Raw genomic sequence first — 20,129 nt, 5'->3', positions numbered from 1 at the left:
GGCCGGGAGGATGCAGAACTGTCAGTGGCACTGGTGGAAGAACAAACTTTGCTCTGGGGACCCCAGCCCAGGCAGAGAAATGGGGGAATTAGTGGTGTTTGCTGAGCAAACATTGCCGGGCGGGGAGAAGCTGCCAGCAGAGTGTTTAACACACATCTTGTATTTGCTGGCAAATATCCCCAGCCTGCCAGGCCCCTCGGATGGACGGATGGGGATGCTGGTGCAAAGAGTATGGGGGAAGGAGGGGCTAAAGGGGACTCCAGGGAGGATCCTGCAGGAACAGGGACAGAGAGAGTAAAGGGGGCACACAAAGGCTCAGCCTGGGGCTTGGAGGACACCAGGGCCTAACTCGAGGACCCACCAGAGAGAGTCCACTCTCTTCACCCTTGCCTGATCCAAACCCACCCAAGGGCCACCGATGGAGTCCTTCAAAGCTAAATTTTATGGTCATGCTGTGTGATGATGAGCGGGTGTCTAACATGATGTCTCTGAGCCTCCATGTCATCATATAAATCATCAAACAGCTAATATTTCTAGTGTATGTACTACGAGGTCTAGCTGCTCCGTGCTTCAGTTTCCCCCTCTGTAAAATGGCGATAAGAAGATGCCACCCTAATTTTGGGGAGGAGAACTTTTAAAAGTTTCAAACCTATTAAAAAGCTGCAAGAACAATAAATCCATAGGACATGTATATAGTCTTTCTACTCCCCAGATGTTACTGTTTTAACATATTTGCTTTCTCTGCATCCATCCATCCGCCCCCCCACCCACCCATCCCTCCCTCCCTCCCTCCCTCCATCCATCCATCCATCATCTACCTTTCTTTTCTTCATTGAACCCCCTGCCATTTCAGCACTTAGTACCTCAGCGTGGATTTTCCAAGAACAAGGACCACAGCCCAGCCACTACATAATTACCAAATTCAAGAACTTTGACATTGCCACAATTCTGTCATCGGACACACCTCATACGTTTTTGTGAGGAATAACGGAGCTAATACTCCTAAGCCCTGAGATCAGTGCCAGGCACAGAGTAAGTCTTCAGTAAATGTATCGCTCTTTAAATTGGTGATGTTCTGTTGGTTGTTTTGGGGCTGCTGTCATTTCGAGCAGAAGGGTCATTGCCGTCACCCCTGGTGACACAGGTGCTGCCCAGAGACACCTCCCCATTGGGCTTCTCCTTTTTGCTGTGCCCTGGGGTGTGGGTCATAGTCAGAGCTCTAGGGGGGCTGAGGGCAGCATGCCAGGCCAGGCCGGCAGATGGAGTCCTGACCAGGAAAGGGGCTTTTGGGAGCCTGCGATTTGACTTTTTGGGGACCATAGGGCTTCCTGAGTCCAAGACATGAAACACCCCTTGAACAGACGAAACTTCTACTAAATCTGCATCAGAACCACCCATGTTCCTGGAGCTCCTCCTCCAGGAAAATGCATTTGAGTAAAGACCTGCATGATGTGAGAGCAGCATTCCAGGCACCAGGAACCCCAGGACAGAGACCCCAGGGAGAGAAAGGTTGGGCTATTCAAGGAACAGAAGGAAGGTGCAGACAGGAAGGAGAATCAGCTTTCCGCATCTGCCTCTTTGTCCCTCCCCTTCACCCCCCCACTTAAGGAACAAACTTCACACCCAGCCTCCCACCCCAGGGAGCAGCCCCCAGCAGCTGTGCAGGACCCGGGTGTGAGTAACAAGCTGTGTCGGTGTTTTGCATCCTTCATCACCGACATGCTCCAGGGTTCTGCCCGGAGCTTAATTCTCTACCCCAGAGGTGACCGCAGAGACACCAGGGCCATCTGCAGAAGACAGCCTGTCCCTGAGGTGGGTCTGTCCCCTGCCCCACCCTCACACAGAGACAACAAGTTTTCAGAGGACTCTGGACCCAGTTCTTCCCTGGGGAGACCACCCCCCCAACAGACCCTCATGTCTGTTTGGGGGCTTTTGCTAGGCTCTCTCCAGCTCTGGAAAGAAAAGTAAGAAGTTAGGGGAACACCTCATGCACAGGGCATGTGTGTCTGTCCGTTTCTGATCCTGGAGAGGAAGCACGTTCAAAGGACATCCAGGTAGTGACCAGGAGTGACCAAGGACAACCAGCTACCAGACCTGCTCTATAAGCCTCAGTTTCCCCATCCAACAGTGTGAGGCAGGGCTTAGATCATCCCTGGCCTGACCGACCTTATGTTCGCTCCTGGGCTCAACAACTGGGCTCTGGCTGAAGGTTTCTTCCCAACATATCATCTCCCACTTCCTGTTTGCATGCTTGAGACTTTTCCAGAGAGTTTGGTTACTTGTGAGCTTGCAGGAGGAACGGGGCCATCATACATGTTATTAAAAAAAAAAAAAATCCACACTCGTTGAACACCTGTGTGAAGCACTTTGCTTGCATTCTCTCATTTAATCCCCTCGACAGCAGGAGAAGGAACGCTTTCTCCTTCAACCCTTCACCGACCCAACGAGCATTTATGGAGACCTACAGCATGCCAGGCCTATGCTGGGCACTGACCATGTCCAACTCCGTCCTCAAGGACTTACAGACCAGTGAAGAGGTACACCTGCAAACAGAGACCCTAACTAAATTCAATAAATTGTGAGGGGGTGGTCATGCCCCAAGGGCTCTGGCTTCACAGACCTGGGCTCCAGGCAAGCTCCAGGGTGACCTTGGGTGGCAAGCGACAATGTGACTCTGAGCCTCAGGTTCCTTATCTTTTAAAATATGACACCTCCCCCTTTGGAGGGCAGTTGTGAAGATTCCCCAAGATAACGTATGTAATGTAGCAAGTGCTCAATTAGTGTTTTCACAGTCTCAAAGTGGGAACTGAAACCCTCTTCTGTTTTTAAGATTTTATTTATTTATTTATGAGAGACACAGAGAGAAAGAGAGGCAGAGACACAGGCAGAGGGAGAAGCAGACTCCACGCAGGGAGCCTGACGTGGGAGTCGATCCTGGGTCTCCAGGATCATGTCCTGGGCTGAAGGCAGGTGCTAAACCGCTGAGCCACCCGGGCTGCCCTGAAACCCTCTTTTTAAAAAAGATTTTATTTATCTATACGAGAGAGAACAAGAGAGGTCACAGAGGGAGAGGGAGAGGGAGAACCAGATTCATCGCCAAGCAGGGGGCCCAATGTGGGGCTCGATCCTAGGACCCTGAGGTCATGACCTGAGCCGAAGGCAGATACTTAAATGATTGAGCCACCCAGGTGCCCCCAAAACACTTTTTTTCTCTAAGTGACTGGGCTTTTATTCAGGGAACACAGAACCAGGATGAGAGAAAAGCATTGTCCCCTGCCCACCCTACACCCAACGTGGAGAGGAGGGATGGCGTGGGCCATGTGACAGGAGGGGAGAGGGGCCTGTGAGGGCAGCCAGCAGGTCCCCTCTTCTTGGAGACTGGGCATACCTCTCCCCGACTGACAGGTGCAGCCCTTTCGGGGGCGGGGGGCAGGAGCATCAGGGCCATCCCGGGGAGGGCCCAGGGGTGCTTCCTTCCAGGACACTCATGGGCTGCGGTCATGGCTTCCTTTCCCCGGCGGCCCTGGCACTCAGGGGCTGGATCAGACCTGCCTCCTGGGAGTCTTTTAAAGCATCACACATTACCATCTTCATTCCTCTTTTCAACCTGCATCAGACTCTTCCCTTCTTCTCTTTCTTTCTTCCTTTCTTTTTCCATTCAGTCGTCTGTCCCCGTTGACCTCACTTGGCACTGTCTCTCTGCCAGTCTTACCACTTGCTCTGGATGTGTTCTTGCAAAATGTGTAACTAATGGCGTGGGTGCATTTTTCCTGGTTGTGGATTGCATTGTGATGCATCTCATTCTGCTCCCCCCACTCAGCACTCTGCATTGGGGATCCCTCCAGGTTGCTCTGGGGCCATCTCACTGGTGGCTTCTCGGCGCTGTGTAACATTCCATGGTGTTTGCTCAGCGTGGGTCTCCTCACTACCACCTCCCCCTCCCAGAGTCACAGTCTGAGACAAGGAGTTGGGTACTTTTAGGTCATTGGTTGGATGATCTCAGGAAGCAGGAGGGAGGATGTCAGGAAGGAGGAGGAGCCAACACCAGGGCGAGTTGTGGAGGTCACTGCGATGGGCCCTCAGTTCTGCTAGGACCCCCTGAGGACATAGAATGCCCTCCAGGACTGTCTGCTGGGGTAACAGGTAGTAGGGAGGCTGGAGTGTTTGTCTACTACCAGACTCCGCTGGCTGAGAGCTGAGATATGAAATGCCCCCTTCTGGTATAAGGGCCAATCATGCCCACATCAGAGAAGGCCAAGGACAGCATACTCTGGAGGGAGGGGTCTCTTGGTATGGGATGACAACTGGAGGGGCACCAGAGGCGCCTGCTACTGTTTCCCACACTGACCTGGTGCTTCAGCTTCCCCACCATAAACAATGCTGTGATGAACGTCCTCCTGGGTGTCCCTTTATGGAACTTTTGTGGGATCTACCTGGCCTCTATGCCCAGGAGTGGAATTTCTGGGTCATGAGGCATTTGTGTATTGAATTTGGCTGAGTCATACCACACGCTGCATGCAGGTGGGCTCCCCAGATCCTCACCAATACTCCGTATTACTTGGTTTTCTAATGTGTACCGGTATGACAGGTGGCAAACAGTAGCCCTACAATCATGTTTTCATATTGAACTCTATCGGCTAATTTAGCAACAATCTGAGGATTCCAGGGCAGAAATCTTGTTAGAATAAGGGAGGTGCAAGAGAGGAACCCAGTGCCCTGCACAGCGAGCCCTTGTGTAGGAAATGCATCAGTAGAAAAGTGCAGGATCCCAGTGAGTGTGAATCACCATATCTTGCCCCGCTCTGCACCTGGGCTGGGGGTGTCTCCCTTTTGCCCTCAGAGGGATTGAGCCTGTAACTTCTCCGCCTCCCAAGGGGCTGGCACAAAACGGCATCAGGGTTTGCTGGTGAATGAGCCCATGGACATGTGTGTCCAGTCCTGAGGTCTCAGAAAAACACAGAACTCCAGACAAGGGAATGAAGGCAAAGTCACCTTCCTAAACTGAAAGTAATCTCCCAGTGTTGCCTGGGAGGCTGTTTTTCAGGGAGGGGACTAGACAACTGCCCAATGATTTCCTTTTATCACAAACTGATAGATTTGCTGACCGACATCGTACAGCACAGAGGAGCACCACGAGTGGGAGGATTCTGAGCAAACAGAGTATGTTCTCTGGGCAGGAGGGTGCTCCAGCTGGCTCCTGGTGCCTGAATTTACTGGAATTTGGCAAGCCAGCTGTTTGACACAGCCACCGTTAACCCTTCGGTTAACTTACAATGACATAAATCATGTTAAAAACAAAAGTAACACAAACTCAAAACACCCTGCTCCCTGAATATTTTGCTACATTTTACTACCATCTGCGCCCTTGGGTTTATTTACATGGATCGTATCTGTGTGGTGGGAACACCCGACAGGTGTGCTACCCAGTATCTCTTCCCACCTCTGACTGGGCCATGCTGGTGGGAGTCTTTACTCCATGGAACTCGACAAGCTCTACAAATCAGAGAGAGAGATGTTTTTCTTCTCTTTTCTTTTTCTCTTTCTTTTTCTTTTTCTTTTCTCTCTCTCTCTCTCTCTCTCTCTCTCTCTCTCTCTCTTTTGAGAGCTGGCCTATAAGCATTCACCAGCACAGCACTGCCTAAACCCCTCATGGTGGCTAGAGACACATGGTTTTTGCTGTGTGCATGGCTGGAAGCAGGAAGGGCAAGATTCCTTGCTTGCTTTGGGGTCGCAGGCAGGGAACAACATGCCCTGCCCGGGTCCCCTACCAAGCAGGAAGGAGAAGCCATCCATGCCAGCACCCCATCCATCCATCCTCCTCCTGCGGCCCCAGCCTTCGGGCGAAGAAAGGCCAGACATTATCCCTGCTGAATGTCTTCTTCTAACCACATCTAACTGCCCTGCGTCTGGCTGGCTGCAGTTAGCCGCACAAGAATGAGGCGGTGTGTTTCCGTCCTGAGAATGACTCCCGATAATTGGGGCTCCTACTTGCTATTTCTCTGCCTCCTATTTTGCCCGAAAAATGCCTGGCGGTAATTGCCCATCCTCTGGCATGGAGAGGGAGCCGGCCCTTCTGCCGCTCAGATTCCCAATTGGGCTATTACGCCCGGCCCGCTTTCTCTTAAATGGCCCAGTGTCGCTATGTTCGACATTTTGAAGAGGGATTCATCTTTCTCACCTCTTTCTCAGACAGAAAGAAGAGAAGATAGGGAAGTTCGCTTTCTCTTTCTAGTGGGAAGGCAATGAGATTGCTTCTCATTCAGGTCTCCGGGTTCTTACCCCTCAGTGAAAAGCCGAGCCTCTCTGCTGTACCCATTTCATAGATGAGGAAAGCAAGGCTGGATACGGACGGCACGACTCAATCCCATGATTGAAGTGGGAAGCAAGGCAGAGCCGTTTTCAGATATTAGCAGGCACCCAGACACTCTTACCTTGAAACCCCTCCCATATTATGGGAAGGGGGAAAAAAATCCTAACTAAAAGCACAACACAGAGCCAGTTTTGCTGTGAAAATTCTTTTTTTTTTTTAAGATTTTTATTTATTTATTCATGATAGACAGAGAGAGAGAGAGAGAGAGAGAGAGAGAGAGGCAGGGACACAGGCAGAGGGAGAAGCAGGCTCCATGCAGGGAGCCTGATGTGGGACTCGATCCCCGGACTCCAGGATCCCGCCCTGGGCCAAAGGCAGGCACTAAACCACTGAGCCACCCAGAGATACCCTTACTGTGAAAATTCTTAAAAAGACTTTTCACATTTTCCTTTTGCAATTTGGTTATAAGGAACTCACCAAATTGATGGCTGGCTAGGATTGCCTGGCCATGCTCAGGCAGGCTCGGGAATTTCTTGCACAGTGAGAAAAAAATCTGAACTAAAACTAAAAGGGATGTTGTTTGAAAATCTAACTATGCGATTGCAACTATTCTGGAAAGAGACAGACAAAACTTAGGCAGATGGTGAGTCTTGTTAGATGGGAGGGGAGGGATAGGGATCAGGAAGGGAGCATCAGGTCAGGAAGAGTTAGCAATGCTCTGGACTTGGGGGGTCCTCAGGGGTCCCCTATATTATCAGGGAGGAGGGATGGGGGGTCAAGTCATGCCCTAAAAGAACAAGAAAGCCTGCCCCCACAAACTGTTTTCACATGCAATGAAATTTCTTACGAATGTCCTACGGAGCAATTAGCCCAGCTGACCCTAAAATACAGTGAGCGAACTCAAAATTCTGCTTCTGTTCATTTTGAATTGGGAGTTTCCTTTCCTCATCTTTCAGTAGCCCATTTTCCTCCAGGTCTCCAACATTTTCGGGGAATTGAGAAGCTCCAGCAAGGGCCCAGTCTCTGCCTCGGCTGGGATGCTCCCCTGGGCCAGGATGGGATGGCGCGGAGAGGTCTCGCGGATTCAGGATCTCCACGGAGGCAGGAGGCTGGGCCTCCTCCCCCTGTACGAGTCTCTCCGGGAAGCCTTGGGCTGCTCTCAGAAATGCTGACCAAGCCCATGCCAGGCCTCCGATGTCTCCATTGACCCTGTCACGCTCACACAGACACGCGCTCACACACACTCTCCTGCCCCGACACACGTGCCGGCACCCACGCCTGTCCTTGCCATCCAAGGTGCTGCAGGGAGGGGGCCCAGGGCGCAGTCGAGAGCCAGAGGCCCCCTGACCCGGTCTGGGGGGCACAGGGTGGGGAGGGCGGAGTGTCTAGTCCCTGAGGAGCCCCATCTCCCCCTCCTCCTTCTCCCTTCCCCGCTCCCCTCCCTCTCCCCCTCCCCCAGGGTCTCTGCAGCCTCACTTGATGGTGAAAGAAATAGTTGGCGAGGATGTTAGGTCTTTGTTGGGGCGGCCGAGGACGCAACATGAAAGGTCTGAGAAAGTGAAATGGGGTGTGTGGGGTGGAGGGGGGGCTGCGAGGGGAAGAGGACGGATTCTCCGTATCTAAAAGGGAATTAAAGTGCTTTTACTGGAGTGAAGAAATCAGCTGAAGAATGGCCCGGGAACAAAAGCAGAAAGACTGTGGACAAGCCCCGCTGAATAGGGCCCGATCCCCTTAAGTTTGTAAGCCCTCCTCCCCCGCCCCTTAAGCCTTCCTTACTTACTTCTGCAGAGAACAAATGCCAAGGAGGAAAACACGGCGGGGGGAGGGGAAGGGGGGGATGGCAAAACCAGGGGAGAAAAACCCTAAAATAAAAGGTAATCCCTCCGGCACTTTGCCCTCCTAGTGCCTACCAGGGATCTGATTAAAGATCCCAGATGAAGCCATTCGGCTATTCACATGCAAGGAGCAGGATTTACAAGAAGAGAGGAGGGAAGAATAGGCCAGAGAGGAGAAAAGAAGAATTATTTGTGTCTCTTAATGCTTGTTAAGTACTCCTCTTTGCTGCACACCAGACAAGACAAGGCTCAGAACTCGCAGAGAAATCTTGGGCAACCCACCCCTGCCCCTGCAGCCTCCCCCCAGCCTGAGGCCAGACTCCCCTACACACATATGCACACACACACACACACACACACACACACACACGCATGCACACTCGCCAGGCACGCACGCACACACTGCCATGAGCACAGCAGCCCAGCCAAGCCAGACTCACTAAAAGAGTAGCAATTAACCTCCTGTCCCTGGCTGACAGTGATCTAATCAAACCAGCCCTCCCTGATTCCTGCTCTGGGTACAGAGCAGGACGCCTAGGCTGCAACCCTCGGGGGGACAAGGATTGGGGTAAGAAAATGAGAACCAGAGGTGAGGAGCCAAGAGTCCTGAGGGACCGTTGAGGGTTCTTAGTGAGACTCAAGAAGCTGATTGAGGTTCCTGCCCTCACCCTCTGTCTCCCCAGACCCCCTGGTCTCCCAATAGTTGCTCAGAGATCCTGCCCCAGGACGATTGCTTGTACGGGCACCTCTGCCTGGAATGCTTCCTACCTTCTTGGTAGAGCTAAGTCACAGCTCAGACTCAGGGAGCTGACCCAAGCTCTTTTCCAGAGCACCTCACATTTCCTTGTTTGGGGCTCTCAAAAGACCTTATAACTGGATAATTACACATTTATTTCTTGGTGCACTTGATCAACATCTGTCTCTCCCACTGGAGTATCAGCCATGTGAAGGTAGGGACAGTGGCTGCTCTGCCCACCCTGAGACCTTAAGACCCCAGGGCCTGGTTCAGGTCTTGGCCTGCGAAGCTGCTCTGTATGTTCTTGCCCAGTAAAGAAATAAATGAACACATGGGTGAATGAATGAATGACCAGGAATTGGTCAGAGCCCAGATCTCTTTCTTTGGAACATTTCTTTCAAAGAATCAGCATCAGCACAGGGCTGATTTCACTAAGCACAGTAGACAACAGTTCTTAGGGCCCACAGGATTTTTCATGTTAATTTCTCTTAGGATCAAAAAGAAAAATGAATGTAATAATAATAATGTATAAAGAGTCAAAAATCCAGCCTGGATTATATTTGTCTTTATACCAACACAGTCCAAAAAGGTAACTAAAAAAAAAATTTTTTTTAACGGCTAAAAGTCATAATGGAGCTCTGGGTCACAGAGACCAACTAAGCAAAAGCAGGGGCAGTGGAACTCTGGGGTCCTCCTTCCATCCTGGTGGAGGGGGTGGATGATTCCAGATCACAGGAGTACCTTTCACTCATTTATTTTCTCATTCAACAGACATTAGGTGTCCACCATGCAGCGGGCACTGTCCTAGGCTCAGGGACACAGCAATGAGCAAGCCAGACAAAAATCCATGTCCTGAAGGAGCTCACAGGGAAGGTATTGGACACATAAGCACATAAGAAAGACATGGCCACACGCTAGGGGTAAGTGTGCAGAATGTTCTGTGACCCACAGGCAACCCAGGAATTTGCCAGGTGAAGAGAGAGAGAAGCTGTTCAGGGTAGAGGAAACTGGATGTGCAAAGGTTTGGGATTGGAAGGAATGTGGCAGAGAGATGGGGCTGGAGCCAACTGAGAGAGAGGGCAGGGAGCATGCAGCCGGGCCACAAGGGTGGCCAGGCCACATTCCTAGTGCCTAAGGCCCTCCCTCACTGGACCAGCGAAGGCACCCAAGGAGATACCTACTGTCTTCCCCCTTCCTCTCCTGGCCTGAGAAGGCCACCCATATGGTCATGTCTTTGAGAAAAATTGGCATCTTTGAAAGAAATGTTCCAAAGAAAGAGCTCTGGGCTCTGACCAATTCCTAGAATGTGCATATGTGTTATTATTGCTGCGTAGGTGACCGGGCTCAGTGTTAAACCAGGTCTGTGTGTGTCTGTGTTGTTATGAATTCTGTCTTTTTTGAGTGAAAACAATATGGTTCCCATTAACGATTTATTTCAGGGAGCCTGGCACCATTTTTTTCAGAATCAAGTCAAGACAGAGCCACTAAAACTCAGGATTCCATTTTAGACTCGCTCAATTTATGACAAAGGCAAGTTTATATGGTAATAAAATAGATGAGGGACGAGGGAGGGAGGGAGAGGGGGGGAGGGAGGGAGGGGGGGAGGGAGAGAAGGAAAGAGATAAGGAGGCCATATAAGAGGCATTTCACAATGTACCAAGATATCAGTATTGGCACTGATTCTTAAAGTATTATATTCCTTATTACAAACCCAATTCATGGTCATTATAGAAAATGAGAAAATCCGGGAGTGGGGGAAGGGAGGAAGCTTCTAGAAAGCTTTCTAAGTCACACTACCCAGAGAAGCCAGGTATTCACCTTTTAGTATATTTCCTTCCAGTCTTTTTTTTTTTTTCATGCAGACATATCCAAGCTTTACCTTATTCTTATATAATCTTGAATACTGGTTTCTTCACATGAAAGTGTCTTTATGAAAAACTTATTTTGTCTTATTTCAAAACTCTCCTTAAACAATATTTTTGAATTTGAAGTGACATATTTTATTGATTCTAAGTACAGAAAAACACACAAAAAAATTATTTCCAATCCCATTCTGTAGAGTGAATCATTAGCAACAATTTAGTTTGTATTTTGCCTGTGTGTGTGTATAAATACATTTTTACAAGTCCTTATTCATATGTAAAGTTCTGTATCTTCTACTGTTTTACATTCAGTGACTGTAAAGCATTTCATCTTAATCAGGGGTACCTGGCTGGCTCTGACTCTTGATCTCGGGGTCCTGAGTTCAAGCCCTGTGTTAGGTGTAGAGATTACTTAAATTACTTAAATAAATAGAATTTTTTAAATTATTTAAGATTACTTAAATAAATAGAAGTTAAAAAAAAAAAAAAAGGAGGCATTCCACCCTAACTAGACCTCCACTGAAAACTATTTAGGTCATTTCTGGTGTTTTAATATCATGAATAATAAAATGAAAATCTTTCTATAGATGGTCTTGTCTTCATTTCAGATTCTTTCCTTGGGGTAGATTCCTAAACAGTAACAGAGCAATCCACACCCCAAACCTCCATTTGGTAGCCACGCTCATTGTACTGAGAGAGCTGTTGTATGTGTCAGCATGGGCTAGCTTAGGCCATAGTAACAAGCAGTCCCAGCAGCTCGCCTCTCACAGTGCGTTAGCAAGGAGGCTTTGATCCTTGTGTTAGCTTGAGATACCAGCTTGATAGAGGCACCACCTGGATCCAAACTTCCCTGATCGCAAAGGTAAACCTTCATAAAGACACAGCCCAGATGTGATGCTGTGATTTTTTTTTTTTTAACATTCCTGCCATGTGCCCAGAAATCAGAGAACTACTCATTTGGGAACAGCCCTAATGGCCACCACAGACTCCCAAACCTCTGGTGGTGCATAGACAGAAACTTCCAGGATTGAAATGATATGCCTGAAACCTGTCCCCAACTCATAGGTCCTCCAGACAGTGTTCTAGGTGAAACTCCCCCTCAATGGTCAATGGGTTTGTTTTAGTATCCTGTGGAGAACAGGTCCCTAATTGTCAATTCAAAACAGATTCTGGAGGGGGGGGTGTGGGTAGCACCTGGGTGGCTCAGCAGGTGAAACGTATGCCTCTGGCTCAGGTCATGATCCCCAGGTCCTGGGATTGAACCTTACTTGGGGGGGGGGGGGGGGGGGTCCCTGCTCAGTGAAGAGTCTGCTTCTCCCTCGCCCATTGCCCCTCCCCCCACTTGTGATCTCATGCTCTCTCTCTCTCTTTCAAATAAATAAATAAAATCTTTTTTAAAAAAATCCAGATTATCCTGATATCAAAATACCGGAAGAACTGGTCTGAGTGTTCTCTTAATGGGTTTCTTAAGTGTCTGACAACTTTAATTTTTTATGCTTTTCTATATTTCTCATTATTAAAGCTGCATTTCCTTTCAGTGCTCTTTTTTTACCATTTCACTTCTGCTTACCTATTAGAAAGAATAAATCTCATTTATTTATATTTTCTATTTGTCACTATTTTGTTTATTATAGAACACACATTTAGTGAAGCACACTCATGTCTTGCCCAGTGAATTCTAATCAACATCCACACTCACGTAACCACCACTTGATCAAGATGTAAAACCTTCCAGTTCCCACAAGACTCCTTGCACTTCGTTTTTTTAAAAAAATTTATTTATTTATTTGAGAGTGTGAACACAAGTGGGGGAGGGGCAGGGGGAGAGGGACAAACAGACCCTGCCCCGCCCTCCTCTGAGGAGGGAGCTGGGCGTGGCCCTGAGATCTTGACCTGAGCCGCAGGCAAATGCTTCACTGACTGAGCTACCTGGGTGCCCACCCGCTTGCACTTCTTCTCTGTTGATATTCTGGTGCCCAGAGGCACCCCAGTTGATACGGCACTATTTCTAACTTCTATGTTAGCATCTACTTGTTTGGTCTATTCTTGAACTTCATGTAAGTGGACTCATACGGTACATATCTCATTTGAGTCTGGCATTTTTCCATCCAAAATAGTGTCTGCAAGATTCTTTAATTGTCTGGGTATGTATGTGTGTGCAGTTACTCTCTTCAAATAGTATTCAGAACTTAATCCTTTCTCCTCAACCCCACATCCAATGGATTTTCCTCTAGCACCTTCTCCCCACCTCCATTGCACCCCTAAACCAAGCCTGTCACTGGACTGTTGCAGGAGCTTCCCCTCTGCTCCCCCCACCTCCCCTCTGCCCTACCCACCACCACTCTCTTTTCCCCCCCGAAGCAGACAGATCAACTTCTCATACATAAATCCAATCAAGTCATCCCCTGGCCTGCGGGTTTTCATTGGCTCCCCACTGCCACCACATCCCACCCCCAAGGCCCTGCCAGCCTTCCCAGACTCACACACCTGTCCCCTGCTCTCTCATCTTCATCACTAGCTTCTCTGTCTCCTCTGCCTAGAAGGCTAGTCACCCAGTTAACCCCTCCTACTAATCACAGCTGAAACATTACCTGGCAAAGCCTTCCAGATCACACACATAGATGCACATACACATCCCACCACTCACCAGTATTGTCTCCCCTCGTTTACAATCTCTGTATGTTCCTTTCCTACGTTTATCACAGTCAATAATTATATACTTGTGTGAATATTTTATTAATGTCTCCACCACTAGATCATAAACTTCAGACTTGATGCACCTTAGGTGCTCACAAAATATTTGTACAAAGTGTGAATGAACAAATGCTCCATCTTCCCCAAACTTGGTGCTCATAGTCTTTCTAGTACCACAGCCTCAGCTAAGCATCTCACTGACAGCACCAGGCCGCCATTCTGATCTCAGTGTCTTCCCTTGATGTATTGGATTCAAAGTCCTCCTTCAGGGCAGCCCCTGGTGGCTCAGCGGTTTAGCGTCACCTTTGGCCCAGGGTGTGACCCTGGAGACCCGGGATCGAGTCCCACGTTGGGCTCTCTGCATGGAGCCTGCTTCTCCCTCTGCCTATGTCTCTGCCTCTCTCTCTGTGTCTTTCATGAATAAATAAATAAAATATATTTTTTAAAAAGTCCTCCTTCATTTTCAAATGAGCATGAGGTCCCCATGTACGTGACAGGGGGCACCTGTCACCTCCAGGCAAGTTATAAGACTTCTCTCTGGGTCTCATTTTCTTCACCTGAAAAATGGGGCCCAAATCCTTACTTTGCTTACTTGGGAAAAAATAAATAAGTGGGATCACAAGGCAGGGAAGAAGAGTGACAAGACAGATCATGAGCATTAGGAGTCTGGTGGACCTGAGTTCAAATCCCAGCCCCATCACTTAGCAACAGTGTGATCCGAGGCAAGTGATCTCATCTCTTAGAGCCCCTAGGTATTTATCTGTAAAATAAGTACAGGAGGAGTGTCTGAGTAGTGTGATAGTATATGTAAAACACCAAGTATATATAGCAAAGACTTGATAAACCAGTAACTGTGAATGTTAAAATATAATTTTAAGAGGAAAAATAGTCTCAGGATAATCCATCTGAGCTTGGATATCTGTGATAGAAATATTAGGAGCCATGTTTTATTGAGCATTACCACCATCTACATATGCTGTTGATGTGTTCTGTGTTTGTGCACTGTGTGTTTTGCATAAATTCTCCTAGGGACATGCTAGAGTTAAAACAATTAATATTTAATGAGAACTGACCAGGTGCCAGGCACTGTTCTGGGTTCTGAGTTCTGAGGATAAAGCAGTGAGCAAGACAGACAAGCCCTCCTGCCCTAGTGAGTTCACAGCTAGTAATCCCCATATTCAGGAACAGCTTGAGTTTAGCCATTCCCAATGTATGGATTCTAGGTCACTACTCCCACCCCCTGGCTAATCAAAACACGCATCTCCGGGCAACACATAGCACGTTGGGCTTTGAAATACATATGTTAGGAATAGTAGGATGCAGACAGGCATCTATGTTCAAGACTCTTCAACTCTACTGCCCTGCAAGGTCTTTATCAAAGAAGAAGGAAAAATGAAATAGGACTTTGGAACAGGCAATTCGGCGCATGAAATGGAGGTAGGTGCCTTCCCCACAAACCAAGGAGACACACACACACACATGCACGCACTCACACACTCACACACACACACACATACCTACCTCAATTATACCTCAGGAAGCAGAGCTAATGGAAGCTAGATTGATTCAAAGATAACAATTAGGGAACAATTTTAATCCCTGCTGTGATTGAGACACACAGTTTATTTTTAATTTGTAACCATGATAAAAAAAATAATAATTAAAAGGGCTGGCAAATTGCAGCTTTTACTGCAAAATTAGATTGACAGTGCCCACCTTTACCCCTTCAGGAAGGAGATCAGTTCCCCCGCTTTCCTTCCCTCTGCCCGCATGTCCCCATCACGACGCACTCCTGCGCGGAAGCCACAGACCCCATTTTAAATATAGAGACTCATTAATTAAAGGAGATGGGAAGTGAACTTTCTTTAGCATCTACTATGTGCCAGGAGTGATTCCAAATACATTACATAGATTATTGCACTTAACCCTCACAGCATCCTGTGCAAAGGGAACCCCAGTTTACTCTCCTTTTGCAGAAGAAAATTTGCAGAAACAGACTCACGGCTCCTTGCTGCAGATCTCACATGGGTCAGACAGGACAGGGCTGGGCCTGGTCCAAAATCTGCTTGGCCAGACTCGGCTCACATTGCCCTTTCCCCAGGGCAGGGAGGGTGGGTGGATATTACATCCTTGTCCTTGGCAAGAGCCCTGCCTCCCCCACGACAGAAGACGCCCCTGTTTCTACCCAGCTTCTATTTCAACTCCAAGGGTGGAGTCTGACAAAAAAGAGCTGGAGGTAGCCTTCCAGATTCATGCTCTGAGTCTCAGGCTGATTCTCTGATGCGATGAGTCAGTTATCCTGAGATAATCTAGGGGAGAAGGAAGGCAGAAAGAAGAAGCCAGGGAGGAGGAGGAAGGAGGAGGAAGATAAAGAGGAAGAGGAGGAAGAGAAGAAGAACAGAGAAGTTGGGGGAGGAAGCGGAAAAGGAAGAGAAAGAAGAAAATGATCTTTGAGAAGAGAAGGGAGGAGAGAAAGGGGAAGGGAGGGGAGAGGGAAGGGGGAAGAGGGGGAAGAGAAAGGGGAGGGAATGGCGAGGGAGGGGGAGAGAGAAGTGAGAGGGAATGGGAAAGGAGGGAGGAGAAGAGGGAAAGGGAAGGGGTGAGGGGGAGACCCAGGAAGAGAGAAGGAGGAAGGAAGGAGGAAGAGGAGGAAGGAAAGCAGCGGGATGCAGGCTGCTTGGTTCGCAGCCTCCCTTCTCCGGCACCCCCCATCCCGCAAGCTCTGCCTGCCTGGTGGGGGAGGGCTCCGCGAAGCCCTCCGTAAAGTTACTGCCTCACTGAACACAGCTCTTCCTCCATCTCCCACGGCCGCGTTTGGTATCTTACCTCTGGCACTTTATGCCTGAGCTGTGGTTATTTGTGCACCTGTCCACCCAGCCCCCACCACCAGCCTGGGAGCTTCCCAAAGCTAGGGACCCATCTTTACAGCTTCTCGGGGTGCCCAGCAATGTGCCTCATGCTTTCTCTTAGGGGCTCTTTTCCTTCTAACTGGCACCTTCCTCCTTAGGCCATCTCTCCTCTGATCAAACTGTTTTCTTAAAAGGGATTGGAAAAGGAAGAGAACTAATTAATAATAACATCGGGGAGCCTGGGTGGTTCAGTCAGTTTGTCAGACTCTTGATTTCAGCTCAGGTCACAATCTCAGGGTCCTGCAATCTAGCAGGGCAATGGGCTCCGGGCTCAGCACAGAGTCTGCTTGTACCTCTGTCTCTCCCCACGCTCACATGCACATGCACCTGCTCTCTCTCTCTCTCTCTCTCAAATAAATAAGTCTTAAAATACTACTAATAATAATAGTGTAGAGAAATCATGCTGGTGCCTGCATTATTAATAATAGTCCCTGGCATTGAGAGAGCCTAGCTGAGCTACAAGAAGCCACATGACTTCATGTGGCTTAAGCGTGGGCTCTTGCTACCAGACAACTGGGGTGCAAACCCCAGCTCTGCCACTTTGCCAAATACATGCCCTTAGCCAGTTCCAGAATCTTTCTCTGCCTCAGTTCACAGGTCACAGGGTTGTTGAGAGCGTGGAGCAAGACGATGCTTATACAGCATGCAAGACAGAGCCAGGCACAAAGCAAGTGCTCAATAAAAAGCAGTTGCTATTATTATTAATAAGGGCTATAGTCCTGTTTCCAGAACGATAGCAGTGATTGTCTGTTACTGAGTGTTTCCTGTGCCAAGTTCTGTGCGAGATTTCTTTCATCTTCAGAACTTGATTATTATTCATCCATTTGACAAATTTTCCCAGCCAGTCAGTGGCAGAGCTAGGATAAATCCCAGACACTGGAAAAGGATCAGAGTTCTTGTCCAGAGAGACAAGAAAGATGAATACCACCTGGGGAGGCAGAGGAGCGAACAAGATGACCCCAGGAGATTCCTAGAAGCCCTGGGATGAGCATAGCTCACCTTAGAAGGTGCCCTGGGCCTGGCCTCTTGGGGGTGTCCAATGTGACCTCTCTCCCTGATACTAGAGAATCCATAATCCCTCCCAGGTCCTCAAAATCAGACCTGGGTATGGCCAAACAGCCCGCAGCATCCCTTATAAAGTAGCAACTTTTCCATGAACTCTGCCAACTAAGTACTTCAGAATCAGAGCACTGGTTCTAGTAACCTGCCGGGATTCCTCAATTCCTGGTCCTAGAACCGAGCCCTGACCCGGCCTCCACCCACCACAGGAGTATCTACCCTGAAATCCATCCCCCTTAAGGAGGTACCCCAGGTAAGCGAGAGCAGCAGAGGCTCCGGTGTTCTCCAGAGCCTCAGCTTAGCAGTGACACCAGCTCCCTCCCAAAACGAGGCAAATGTCTCCCCATTCAAACCGGCAAGGAGAAGTCTCCAGGTATAAATGAAGCAGATGTCTGCCTCCTATGTCGGGGTCTAGGAGTAGGATTTAGGACTTCGGGACCCCAAAATACTTCCCTTCCAGCTTAACCAAGCTAACATTCCTCTCCTAGGAAACCAAGGTCGAGTTTAGGAGGCAAAAGATCAGGCTGGTCTTGTGTCTGGTCTACGGTGTGAATGACCGTTAGCGATTCATTTCTGAGCCTGCTTCTCCCTCTGCCTATGTCTCTGCTTCTCTCTCTCTGTGCGTGTGACTATCATAAATAAATATAAAAAATTTTTTTTAAAAAAGGGATCCCTGGGGGATCCCTGGGTGGCGCAGCGGTTTGGCGCCTGCCTTTGGCCCAGGGCGCGATCCTGGAGACCCGGGATCGAGTCCCACGTCGGGCTCCCGGTGCATGGAGCCTGCTTCTCCCTCTGCCTGTGTCTCTGGCTCTGTCTCTGCCTGTGTCTTTGGCTCTGTCTCTCCTTCTATCTCTCAAGAATAAATAAATAAATAAAATAAAATAAAATAAAATAAAATAAAATAAAATAAAATAAAATAAAATAAAATAAAGGGATCCCTGGGTGGCGCAGCAGTTTAGCGCCTGCCTCTGGCCCAGGGCGCGATCCTGGAGACCCGGGATCAAATCCCAAGTCGGGCTCCTGGTGCATGGAGCCTGCTTCTCCCTCTGCCTGTGTCTCTGCCTCTCTCTCTCTCTCTCTCTGTGTGTGTGTGACTATCATAAATAAATATTTTAAAAAAATCATTTCTGGGCAAGGAAGTGCAGGTGTTTGGTAGCTTGAGTGACCGGGGTGGAACCATTCATTTGGTTCTTTTGGGGCAGGTGACTTCACATCTGCACAGAAGCCCTGGCCTGTGCTTTGTACCCGAGGGATGAGGAGCCCAGGCCCTCTGTTTCTCCAGGCCACTTCCTTTGCATGTAGCTCCCTCCTTCCCTCACACCACACCCCTTCCATACACCCTTCTTACTCATCCAATCCCCTAAAAACTAAGGGCCTTTCTCTCCCTCCTAATCGTCATCTTTAGGGAGGAGTCATTTCATTGATTACCGTTGCAGTGGATAGATTCACTTGAGTCATTAAATTGCCATTTTTGTAGGTCAAAACCAGTCAAATACAGGCGATTTCATATTACAACAGTAAATGCCTTGAGACTTCTCATTCAGCCTTTCTAGAAACAAGATGTAGATTCATATTTTTGCAAAGGCCATCCTAGCCAATTATTGGATGGGGGGGGGGGAGGACTCCCCTCCCTCCCTTCAGCCTCAGGATGACAATTTGCTGAACAACAAAACCAAAAGCCCCCAACGTCCAAGTCCACCAAGACAGCCGTTGGCTATTCAGCCATTTTTGAAGGAGAAAAAAATACATATTCTTCTCACACTTAGCAACAAATTGGCTTAAATAATCTGCGTCATCGTCCCTTGTCTCCTCAGCTAATCATGTTGGTAAATGGTTGGGTTTTTTTCCCCCCCTGTGGCCGCTGCTTGGGAGGAGGGGGATGATGGAAGCGGGTGGGGGAGGGAGGAGGAGAGTGTTCCGTGATAGATGACTGATCCAAGAATCCTTTTGATATTCTTGGTTAACTTCCTCGCAGACACGGGGAATTGGATTGGTCAGACAGCTCCCCCTGTGTGGCACAAACAAGAAACATTAATTAAAAATAATTGCCACCCCCTCCCCAGAATTAAGAGTGTGATGTTCAGATTCGTTTTAAGAAAGGTAATTTGATGCCAATAAATTACAATTATAAAAACTTCATTACAGTCAAGAGCAATCTATCCACCATTGTCCTAATTACACATTGTAGGAATAATGAATGCTAATGATTTAATGTACAATAATTACCACGATTGAAAAATAAAATATAATAATCGCCATCGTTATTGTTATCAATAATACAGATATTATGGCATGGCCAATCTCCACTTGAGGCTGAGATAAAATTTCAGGGTTTTTTTTTTTTTTTCCTGTCCCCAACTGGAAACACTCCCTTGTACCCGCGCCACCCCCCACCCCCAGCTCCATCTTTATTAAGACAAGAAATCTACAGCTCAGAATGGAAATGTTTTGCTTCTCCCGGAGGGTCAGAGTTGATGGGTTAAATCCAATCTCCCGTCTCCTGGCCAATAGATCACCTTTGGTTTCTTCCTGAATATCTTTTGAGGTAGGAAGGAAGGAAAAAGCAATTATTCTCATGTGGAGACAGGATTGTGTTTTGGCTGGTCACTCTCCAGTTCTTTTATGAAAGCATCCATGGCCTCTGACTGCAAAGAGAAAATATCCAAATTTTCCAGCCAGATATTCACAGTGTCGTGTTGCAGCAGGGGTGATGGGCTCTGGAGC

This window comes from Vulpes vulpes, chromosome 10 (genome assembly GCF_048418805.1).
Source record: "Vulpes vulpes isolate BD-2025 chromosome 10, VulVul3, whole genome shotgun sequence".
NCBI lineage: Eukaryota > Metazoa > Chordata > Mammalia > Carnivora > Canidae > Vulpes > Vulpes vulpes.
This window is presented reverse-complemented; position numbering follows the sequence as displayed.